This window comes from Cupressus sempervirens, chromosome 9 (assembly GCF_028749045.1).
Source record: "Cupressus sempervirens isolate cs-2001-9-10 chromosome 9, ASM2874904v1, whole genome shotgun sequence".
NCBI lineage: Eukaryota > Viridiplantae > Streptophyta > Pinopsida > Cupressales > Cupressaceae > Cupressus > Cupressus sempervirens.
In genome coordinates, this window is record NC_143126.1 from 378,186,506 (window position 1) to 378,199,273 (window position 12,768).

A 12,768-nucleotide genomic window follows, 5' to 3' on the forward strand; every position below is an offset into this window, starting at 1 on the left:
TTATTTCATGTTATGTAGTCAACCATGTTTTTGACAAGATAGGATTTTCCTATTGAATTTATTATTTGCATGGTTATCAAAGAAACTCAATAGTCAATACTTTGCTTGTTAATACATTACTCTAAGACATTTGATACCTTGTAACTTGACCTTGGGCAATTTTTAAACATGTGATTATCTAAGCTTGTACACTCACTAGTTTCATTCCTAATGCTTTAAAAAAATTCAAGTCTATGGTATCTAGTAGAGTATGTATTAGAATTCACTGTATGCAAATTTTATTTATTTTAATCTTATTTATCAGTCACTAGTTTAACCTTGCATTTGTTAATGTTTTAATAGCTGCAAGAGAAATCATCTTAACTGTGATAATTTTCCTTCATGTTCAAGTCATCATGCTTAAAGTGTTTTGAGAAGGATTGTAAATAACATGAGCAATCCTATTTCATGGCTCTGTGTGCATAATGGATGGGAGAGCTTCATTTCCTGGTCAAGTGGATCGTGTGAGTGATGCAGTCAAGCTGAATGATGTTGGTTCATTGGCCATTGGTTCTCATATTAAAGATGTCATCGTCGTTCCATGACTGCCAACCTTTCACCTTCAATGAAGCACTCTTCAGCTTTATGGGGGATATATATTTGTTCTGTTCATTTGTATTATATTCATTCATCCGGAATATCATTATTTGGTATCGCTATGATCACAATTTTAATGTCAATCCGCTGCAAGGAAATATAAGTGTTGAGTTTTCTTTGCTAGCTGGGTGAAAAGTGATTTTAGTATTCGTTCTCTCTGCTCTGTATCAGAATCTTTGTGATCATGTCCTAAATACTACAGTGTGTTGTGTGTTCTGGGACTATTGCACTAAGTGTGTGTATGTGCTGAGACTCAATCATCTTATATTTATAATTTTCTATTTAGATGCGATCTCTGTTTGTGATCATTGAGGAGACTATGTGATTCTTTATATATTGTAACTGCTAACAGAATTAGCTCATATTGTTACAATCTATGTATGATTGCTAAGTGGAAACAATCTCAGACTCGGATTCAATTCTCTGACTGAGCTTGTGAGCTTTTTGATCAGTCTCAATCTATATTTCAATTAAAAGGAGTTTCTTTGGCATGACTGAGGTTTTCCCCTCAAGTAGGAGGGTTTTCCCAGGGTATCTCAGGTGTCCTTTTCTTTCTTGCTTTATCTGTTATTTATTCATGTTATTCTGATTAAAAAATTTAACATGGTATCGGAGCCAAGTTTGGTAAGGATCCTAGATCAACAAAAGAAATTTGGGAATTTAAGAAATGCAAGAATTGAGGGATTCTTTTGAGACCGTGTAGAAGCAGATGTAGTGGTTTTCAGTTTTTCTCTCTCTGCCTGCACTATAATTTTGTGATGTTGAAAAAGAAAATTATTGGATTGTGAGGAAATTCAACAATAAGGAGATAGATCTTTTATGTTTTTACATTTGATTAATGTAGTTAACATTAATTCATGTTATATTACTAGGAATAGTGAATCGTGTATGCTTTTATCATTGACCTGAATATTTCTCTTCATGAATAGTTGATTCTCTGAACTCCTACTAATCTCTCTAAAATGCTTCCAGGATGGATTGAGGAGCACAAGGATGATGAGAGATTGCAGCCTGAGTCGAGTTGGTGGCTCTCGAAGAAGTACCTATTCAGATTATTTTGTGATCAGTTTAATCGAAGAGGAGGAATTAAGATTTAAAGGGAGCTTGAGCAGCCGAAGGGGAGTGCCAAATACTTTTGCTAAGAATCAACTAGCTCATGTAGCACTATGAGTGCTAAAACTTCTTATGTGGTCAACATTGGAATCAGATCTATTTTGTTATGATAATCAAAGCAGCGAGAATGCTGCCCCTGCTGAGCGGGAGTCTTTATTCAGTGGGAGTCTATCTATTCACCATAGGCAACCTTGGATGAGGAGGTTGGAAGGTTCGATGTCAAATTCAGAGGGAGTCTAATTTGGGAGGTTAGAAGGTTGACATTTAGAAAGCCTTATCATTTTGAAGACTTGTTAATGAGTTCTCCGTGAGGGAGAAGTTCAAGGTGCAATCCCTTGTTTATTGAGTTCTTCTCTTGGAGAGAAATTCAAAGTGAATTCCCTTGTTAATAATTTCTTCTCTACAAGAGAAGTTCGAGGTGCTCTCCCTTGCTAATGAATTCTTCTCTACAAGAGAAGTTTGAGGTGCAATCCCTTGTTAATGAGTTCTTCTCTACAAGAGAAGTTTGAGGTGAAATCCCTTGCTAATAAGTTCTTCTCTCAAAGAAGTTCAGGGTAAAAACTCTTGTTCCACCCTCTAGGAGTAGCTATGGTGGATCCACCCTCTACGAGATAGCCATGGTGGAAGTCATGTGTGTCACTCCACAACTTTATTTTATGTTTTTCTAATTCACCCTCTAGAAGTAGCTATGATGAATATTGTTATGATGAGATTACAATTTTTATTGAGAAAATCTATGATGAGATTGTGTTATTGACACTATTTGAGTGCAGCGGTATGTAATTGTTATGATATGACAAACTAATGATTTCTCTCTTGCTAAGAGGGAGTGTTAACATTTTAATAGCTGCAAGAGAAATCATCTTACCTGCGATAATATTACTTCCTGTTCGGGAAGTGTTTTATTTTGGTTATTGTCTCTTATCATACACCGTGCTCAAACTGCTTTGAGAAGGATCATAAATAACGTGAGCTGGCATCATATTTCATTGCTCTATGTGTGTGTAATGGATGGAACCGTTTCATTTTGTGGTCAAGTGGATTGTGCTTAGTAAGTGATGTGGTCAAGCTGGATGATGTTGGTTCATAAGCAATATAGGTGAGGACATTACACAGTCATAACATTAACAGTGATATTAGGGATTAAGATTTGTAAGAATTTGATTATTTATCCCTTAATCCCAAGGAATCCTAACTGGGAACATTACATTGGTAATTCATCAACCCTCGCCACATGCTCTAGGTAAAAATAATCATTGCTGAGTATGTTAAATCCAATCATGCTGGTCGCCTTTCAAATATTGTCCCTAAAGGTGAGTCTCAAGATTTTGGAGCTTTATGATTAAATCTGTTGCAATGATTAGCAGACATTTCATGGCTGCCACTGAATGGCAATAAGAAGACTAACTTTTGGGAAAAACCAATCATGAATAATGAACCCCTTTCTCATCATCGTGATTTGTACAACAAATTAAGGCACAGGGACATCAAAAAACTTTCTAATATGGTCCCTAGTCTGAACTTAAGGATGATAAGAAATATTTTGGGCACCTCCTGTAGCAGCTCTAAAGATAATGGATTAAGCATTCATTCATGACCCGAGGTTCCCAAGGCAGAAAAAGCCACAGCTTTCCCAGTTACAGATCCTGTTTCAAAAACAGCAGTAGACACAACACTCACAATAGATCCAGCAGCAACCATTTAGTCACAATTGAAAATTTGCATCAGAGTAAGCAATATCATCAGCACTAGGGGTAGAAAAGAAGATGAAAGAAGCAAGTGATTACAGAGACAAAAGTAAATTCTATCTGGGACAACCTCTATTGGGAGTATTGTCATTGATGCTAAGCTGGATGAATGGGATTGTTGGACATATTGTCGATGATGTCAAATGGAAAGATCAGAAGGGTATAACAGTCCATATCTCAAGGGTGATGTTGAACATACTCATGTGGTTGATAAGAATACATCATTTGGAGTAGTCTTTGTTGTAAAGTAACCAATTAGATAGTGGAAGATATACTGAGTACGTGATAATGAAATTGATTGCCATGAGAAAAGGCATATTGTGTCCTTTAGGATATAAAATATATGATTTTTCACTTAACGATATTCAACATGTCTTGAAACGAAGGTTCTTGAGGGACCAGTTTAAGCAACTAATAAAAATAAGCAATGATACAGGGCACTTGGTGGATCAAAGCATTTATCTAACGCACTGCCTGGTTTTATCTCTTTTTTTTGTTTTGAATAATATGAACTCAATCAACAAGAATTGCCTATATTGCTACTTTCAACAGCCAATGTGCAAAAACACACTTATAATCAAACTTAAATGCAATGACTTCTGATAACAATGTGCTATGGAACCAAGTATGCTCATGAAATCACACATAAAACCTATTATCACTGCCAAATAGGAGGTCATAACAGAAACTCTTAAGGAGCCAAGTACATTGACTATACTAACACAATAAAACCAAAGCATAGCGGTGGAATATTATTTGGACTCCTCAATGAATATCATGATGGCAAGGTTTGTAGACCAAATTACTGCTGAAGCTCAACTTAGCTCTCTGTATGCTACAGCATCATTATGATTCCCCCAACTTCCTTCCTAAACCTTGTATGGAAGTCCTTTGAACAGGTATGGCCATGTATTCACTGGTACGGCAGTCTTATAGCTTCTACAAGTTTGTATAGTGTGTAGTCACAATGTGTCTCAATCTGCTAGCAGCACCTTTGATGGAAATATAGACTTGTATCCAATGTCTCCTTTCAAGACGACTGTTTACTTTTCTTTGCTCTCAAGATTTGATTAATAATCTTTTATTATTGCTCCCCCTTTTCTCTTGGAATGAAATCTCCTTAATACCTTATTGAAAAGGTCACCACCTTTCATTAATATTGAATCTCCCCTTTTCATTGTTGCCTTTGAGAATAATATGTTAATCCCCAAATTTCTCTCCTTTCCTCGTCCCACAAATGAAACATTCTTCCTTTATATCTGCCAAGGTGGAGAAGAGATACACCTCTTCATCATGTTTTCCATTTGCAATGGTCACAACTTATTTACAGTTACTACTCCTTTGAAGAGTCACAGAACTTCATTGTTGTTGCCTTTTAAAAGAGTCACAACCTTTCATAATTACCACCATTTAAAAGAGTCACAATCCTGATCATTGTTGCCCTTCAAAAGAGTAACAATATTCCGTCATTGCTGCCCCTTTAGAAGAGTCGCAACCCTTCAGATTTAATACCCTTTATCGATTCCTATGCTCTTTTTCTTCTTTTTTCTCCCCCCTTTCCAAATGAAGTTCTCTTCACCCTTTTTATATCTCATGTTTGATTTGAGGAAGTCACAACTTTTCATTTCATGCCTCTTGACCCTTCATTAAGTTAACTAAGTTTAATTATATTAATTTATATTTTTATTTTTATTTTATTCCTTTTATGTTAATTTAATTTTAATTATTATAAATTATAACTAATTAGTTAGCTTATTTTATTTTATTTTTATATTTTTAATACTATTGATTTAACTATATTACAATTATATTATATTATTCATTTAATTATCTTTATATTTAATAGTGTTATTTATCTATTAAATTCTTCTTTATAATTATTCATATAATAAATTATACTACTTATTTACTATTAAATCCTATTCGAGAAAGGGGGCATTATAGTTTTCCCTTCCACAAAATAGCTTGTCCTCAAGCAATGTGAACCTTTGGTGTGAGCGGTGTCTCCAATATCCAATCCAGCAGCCCTGAAATGGAAAATTCTCGAAGTTAGAATTACAATATTTTTATCCATCAAATCTAAAGATCACAATATTCAAATTTAAAATTAGATGAAAAATTCAAAAGATGGAACTTATCTCAATGTGTTTCCTTCTCCTTTGTTATGCATTGTCTTGTTCCATGATGAGTCGTGATGATAATCTTGATCCTTAGGGGGAGTTCATAATCAGGTTTACGCTCTCTGGGAGGACCTCCATGGGATTCAGTTGTCTTATGGCCATTCTAGAATAGTCCTCCAGCTATGTCACCATCTCATTACAGATTTCTCCCCTAAGGTCTTATAGATATCATTTACTTAGTATTTCTATCCTTAATCATTGGGAGAGAATTTATCTTTTCCCAAGCCTTAATCGATATCCCTTTAAGATGTATCCATCTTCATAATCCTTGGGAGAGACTATCTCTTCCCGGGCCTTAATGGATATACCTTAAGCATGTATTTATCTCTATAATCCATGGGAGAGACTATATTCTCCTAGGGCTCTATGGATATCCCTTTAGGATGTATCCATCTCTATAATCCTTAGGATAGACTATCTCTTCCCAAGCCTCTATGGATATCCCTTTAGAACGTGTTCATCTCTAAAATCATGGGAGAAACTTTGTCTCTTCCAAGCCTCTATGGATATCCCTTTAGGATATATCTATCTCAAAAATCCTTGAGAGAGATCTTATCTCTTCCCAAGTTTTTATAGATATCACATTAGGATGTATGTGGCTCTTGAATTCATTGGGGAGACTTTATCTCTTCCCAAGCATTCATAGGTGTGCAGTCTGTCTTATAATATATTATGGTTCCTTCACAAAAATTTGCATATAATTGTCTTTTGTAATCCTACAACATGGAAAGATCATGCTATGATACCACTTGTAATGTCCCCTGTCAATACAATTGTTTACTTTTCCTTTGCTCTCAAAATTTGATTAATAATTTTTTATTTTGCTCCCATTTTTTGGCTTGGAAATCTCCTTTATACTTTATTCCCCAAGTTTTTCTCCTTTCCTTGGCCTACAAATGAAACATTCTTCCTTTATATCTTCCAAGATGGAGAAGAGTTACACCTCTTCATCATGTTTTCCATTCACAAAGATCACAACCTTTTTACAATTACTACTCCTTTTAAGAGTAACAAACTTTTATTATCGTTGCCCTTTGTAAGAGTCGCAACCTTTCATAAGTACCACCCTTTAAAGGAGTCACAACCCTTCATCATTGTTGCCCTTTGAAAGAGTAACAATATTTCCTCATTGCTACCACTTTAGAAGAGTCACAACCCTTCAAATTTAATAACTTTCATTAATTTCTATGCTCTTTTTTCTTTCTATTTCTCCCCCCTTCCAATTGAAGTTCTCTTTTTTTACATCTCATGTTTGAGGGAGTCCAACTTTTCCTTTCATATCTCTTGACCCTTCATTAAGTTAACTAAGTTTAATCATATTATATTCCATTTTTATTACTTTATATTTTAACTATAATTTTATTTTTATTTTTATATTTTATTTTTATTTTTATTTATTTAAGTTTCATTAATTTTATTATTATTAATCAATTAACTAATTTTATTTTATTTTCATATTTTTAATATTATTTATTTAACTATATTAAAATTATATTGTATTACATTATACTATTCATTTAATTATCTTTATATTTAATAGTGTTATTTATCTATTGAATTCTTGTTTATTATTATTTATATAATAAATTGTATTGATTATTTATTTATTATTAAACCCTATTCGAGAAGGGGGGCATTACATTGTATGACGGTAATTAGACAAGTAAGGCACCCTAGATATGTTGTCCAAACAATACAACACTCCTTCAAAAAGTCCTTGATATGTACGATAGCTTTGGGTTTCACTATAACCAATGGAAGACCTCAACATTCAATAGAAGATCAAACTCAATACTTCACCCTTCAAATTCCAGAATTCAAACTCCAAATTGAACCCCTCTTGGCAACTATCATATTGGCAAATGGAAGAAAATAGCTATATCAAACAATATAATTTTATCTTGTAGTTTGATCAAATCCACAGACTATATCTTTCAACACCGTAGAGATTGTCAAGGAAAAGAGATTTTGTCCTCCAAGTCTTTGAGAAAAACTCTTCAAACAAATTAATCAATTTCATATATTTTCTAGCATGCCTAAAAGTGAGCTCTTGGCAATCTTCTATTATGCTCTCATAAGAGCTCATTCACTCATCTTACCAATGTGAGATAAACAAAACCACTTTTCCTCATCTTTTTTGTTTTCCCCTATTTTTTTAGGATTTTGTTTTTTCTCCTATTTTCTCACAATTTATTTTTCCACTATTTTCCATGAATGTTTTTCCTTTAATATTTCTCCATGTCACTTAAAATAACTTTCCCTTTAGCTTAAGTCCTCATTTACATTTTATGCCTCCAATGTGTTATAAAATACAGGGATTTTTAATATTTAAATGTTTTCCACTTAAGCATAGTCCCACATTAATAAAATTAAACTATTATATTTAACTTTATAAACTAACTTAATTAATGTATAAATAAACCATATCAATGAGATTAAAATCTTCTGTCAATATTTAATCATTTACCAATGACATTGACACTGTCGTTGAAGATCAGAACTATGCCCATAACGAATTACTATTAATAGCAATTATGCCCAAAACTGTATCCATACACCTCAAATTGACTTGCAATGAAAATTGTCTGGGCCCTTAAATGTCCCAGTTAGCCTACGAAACCATAGAGAAATAGGCTAACAACAAAATCATACAGCTTGTGCTAGAAAGGGTACATTACAATTTACTTGGTATGAACTGCAAGTCACCTCTAGTTCATAGATTTACAAAAGGCTGCCTAAATAAAAAGAAAAGACAAGATGCATAAATAGAGTCTTTTCTGCTAGCTGTGACCTAGAGCACAATGGAGAAAACAAGATGAATATGTAGATCTAGAGATGCTTGATTATGAGGCTTTCAGAATGAAGCACAAATCTTTCATGGCTGGGTTACATCCATATATTTCAGATTAGCAGAGATTAAGAAGTCTAAAATCACCCAAGGCAGTGCCTATGCAAAAACATCTCCGTACAAGAGATTTAATCTAAACAATCAAGCAGCAACGGAAAGGAAGAAAGCATTTGTATGCAGCAATCCATAATGTAAAAAACCATTAATATCAGCAATTTAAAAAGGAAATGCTTGAACTGTAATTACAACATAGAGCGATATGATTGTATTATTTAACATTAAGATGGCATTTTTTGCAAAAATGCTGGCCAATTTGTTAAGGCAAAAACATAACCAATGCAGAGATGTGATTTGGTTTTTAAACCAAAAGAAATGTATTGTGTTCTTTCAAAGAAAATATTATATCCAAAAAAGATGTGATTAGTAAAAAAGAAGCAATTTGTTTCGAAGAAGTATGACCCGTTCGAAATGTTGCCCTGCATTTTGTCACCACAAAATGCAGGTAACAGTATGAAACTTTTTCAAACTAGTTTCGCATTTCTCTGAGTTGAATTTGTTATTCAATTGGTTAATTTGATTGATCGATCAAATCCAATTCACGTAACAAATTCTTTTACTAAAGGTTTTTGTCAAGTCTTTTTCGTTTTTTTGTTTGTCGAGCCTATACTTGATTTTTGAAGCCTTCAATGTCCTTTTTCTCATTTTTGAGTGTGTGTTTGTTGGTTTTTAGTCTTTTGGTTTTATAAAAAACATTGCTTTCAGTTTTCCTTTCGATTTGGTCTATTTTAGACTTTAATCGGAGTTGGTAGTCAAAAGATAAGACCATTTTAGTGCCCAAAACGTGCACTCTCCAAGTGCAACTACATGATTTAAAAAATCATGTTATATTTTGAAGTTGACATTCACTTTTTGAAAAATATAACATAAATACACTTTATGTTATGTCTTTAAATTACTTTATCATTTAATTTTTCACTTAAAGTAACTATAGAGCACTTTATGTTATGTTTTTTAGTTGAGCGCATTTTTATTTTTCACTTAAGTGACTATATAAACTATATAGTTTATTTTAATTTTTTACTTTTAAATTGAAATAACCTAGTAAATATTACTTTTTAAATAATATTTGCATACTATATGATAAAACATAGTGTAAATATTACTTATGGCCTAATAAGTAATATTTCATCAAAAATTAAATAAACATGTGCTTATTTAAATCACTTAAGTTGTGCAATTTTAACTTTAGACTTATTTGCATATTTTAAATATGAAAATGCATCTAGAGAGTGAGCTTTTGAATCAAAAGCATGTAAATTCCTTTGATTTAAAACATGCAATGACCTTCCAAGAATGACTCAAGCATATATGCATATTTTCGGAGCATGCATATGCACTCTAAGAGTGCATTCAACAAAGGCCAGCATATTCACATGTTTTAAAAAGTGCTCGTGCATCCCAAGACCACGTTTTTGACCAATATGCATGGTTTTAAAACATGCATATGCACTCTAAGAGTGTGTTTGGTTTGAAAGAAGGCTAAAGACATATTTTTATTGAATATGCTGGTTTGGGCTCTCATTCCATGTTATTGCATCTTGAAACTGCATTTTTGCTTCCAAGAGCAAAAATAATACATGCACATGCCCTTGAAGATCACATTTTTGCATGGATACACTAGATCTCTTCATGAAATGTCTTGAACTCTCTTCCTCCAAAGGTGTTTTTGCATCTCCATGCATTTCCATGCATTTGGTGTCCCTATCCATGTGAAAACCGATTCATCATTTAACCTCTTTTGGATCCACGTGTTCCTTAAAAACATTTAGACTCGGGGTTTTGCAAGCATGTTTTGGCTCTAATAGATGTCGTTTTGACCTTTGATGGTGTGATCAATGCATTAAGGGTCATGTTTTTGCATTCTAAGATGAAAAATGCTGCATGTAATGCCCTCATGAATCCACATTTTTGTCAAAAACGGGTTCTTTCCATGCATTTTGCCAAAAATGATTTGTGCTTCGGTATTTGTTGACCACATTTTTGGGCATTTACATGAAAAACGCCTCATCACTTGCTCATGAATCATTCATCATTGCAAGGATTGAAGAAATCAAAGTTTGCTTTGGAATTTTTCAAAGATAGAGCTTCTTCCTCCTTCATTGTTGGATCATTAACAACAAGTGGACACTTTCAATTTTGTTCATTAATTCATAATTATCTTGCTATTATCTTGCACATTTTAGCTTGATGTATTACACTTGTTGATAGAGATGCCATGAAAAGTGTATTTTTCCTTTAAATATGACGTACACTATCATTTTCACATTTTTGGATTTTCCCCAAACTCCAAATTCGAAAATTGCATTATAAAACCACTTGTCTCTTGACATGTTTGAGTGTCAAACCGAAGGCATGTGTTTTTTTTGTGCTTTTTTTATTTGCTTTTTTGTTTGTTCTCTTGTTTCTCTTCATTTTCAAGAAATTCCAAGTTCTTTCCCAAGAGCTTGAACATTTCACTTCATGTCCATCATTACATATCATAATGCTTCGCATCTCACTCTTTACATGCAATTACATGTATTTCCATCCATCATCTGCATGTACATGTAATCTCATTTGCCATTTCCACTTTCACACATCTCACTCTCCACACCCAATTGCATGTCATGATTACATGAAAATTCCTTTACATGTAATTACGTCTTGATAACACATTTTTGACTAGAAGTTACTTTTAAAGAGTCAAAAAATGTCATGTGCGCGCATCCCATGTACTTGGAATTCACCTTTCCTCAGAGATATCTATAAGAGCTCACTTTGCCTCATTTTCTCATCATCACAAGTCACATTGCAGCCTTTGTATATACCTTTCCATATCATTGCACAAGAGTCCTTTCAGTGTTTAATCCATACTCCATTAAAAACCTTTGTTGCTGATTACAAATCAGCATTTTTATGGAAGCAATGCCTTCTGATGATTTCTACATGTTTTGGGGTTTGTAATGTTTTGTTTCCCTTCCAACATGTTCCAACTGTGAAATGCCTATCAAGTATTCATCAAATGCACTATTGGGAGGTTGTACGATAGTATTCTAGTAGACAGTACACACATGAGAAGCCATACGGTAGCGTTGGAGTGCAATGGGGGGCCATACACTACTGTGGAGCAAGCAGTGCATAATGGGAGACCATACGGTAGGATTAGAAGAGGTCGTACGGTAGTATTAGAAGAGGCCATACGGTAGCAGTTGAATGGTCGTATGGTAATGATTGTGTTCGTACAATAGCAAGAGCTGAGATAGAGGGTCCATACAATGACAGGAGGATGTCGGACGGTGATGGAGTTGAGTGTTCAGTAAGGAAATAAAGAGGCCGTGCTTGACAGAGGTGATGTTGCATAGTTTTGTTCTTCAGATTCACTCAAGCTAAGTCCTCTAGAATGGATTGAAAACTTCAAGGAAATTGTACAAACACACCAAGGTATATTGAGACAGACACAAATAGATATAGATATATTCCAAACTAAAATGGTGTTCCGGATTTGCCAGATCCAAAGCAAATAAATACAATGAACGGAATAGGGTGAGGATTGATTCCCACCAAAACCACAACAGCCAAGTAGGAAATATCTTTCACTTCCAAAATGGAAAACAACAAAGAATCCCAACAAGTACTCGCAGTACAAAGAAGAATAATCCAAATCGCATGCCAACTACTACCTACATGTCATGCTTAAATACCCTTTGCAGGAACTCCCAGGGTTTACAAAGACAGCCAACGGCAACACCTATGGAAACAATTAAAATAAAAAGGGCTCCGAGATATACTAAATCAATCGGCCCATAAACAAGGCTTTGATTAATTATTTACTTTATGATGGGAACATTATAGTCCTCTCATCCCAAAATTTGCTTGTCCTCAAGAAAATGCAATTTTGGATGCTAAAGAATCTCTTCACCTTCCCAAGTCACATTGTCGAGTGGCATGTGTTTCCAACGTACCAAGTATTCCCTCACGGTGCAATTTCGCAGTCTTCTCCCGTACATCAATGATCTTGGTTGGTTCTAACACGAGCTTCCCTTCATTGAGTAGCAGAAGGTCTGTGGTTACTGTGATGTTCTATCCCATGGCTTTCTTAAGGAAAGAGACATGAAAGGCATTATGAATGCGTCTCCCTTCTGGAAGTTCGAGTTCATAGGCAACTTCACCGATACGGCGAGTTACACGATAAGGACCATACAAA

General features: G+C 34.2%; 1 protein-coding gene across 1 annotated transcript in view; it reads right to left on the reverse strand.

The window, feature by feature from the left end:
- HCF244 (NAD(P)-binding Rossmann-fold superfamily protein) overlaps positions 1–12,768 on the reverse strand; it is a 257,194-nt gene that overhangs the window by 195,591 nt on the left and 48,835 nt on the right. The window lies entirely within an intron of this gene.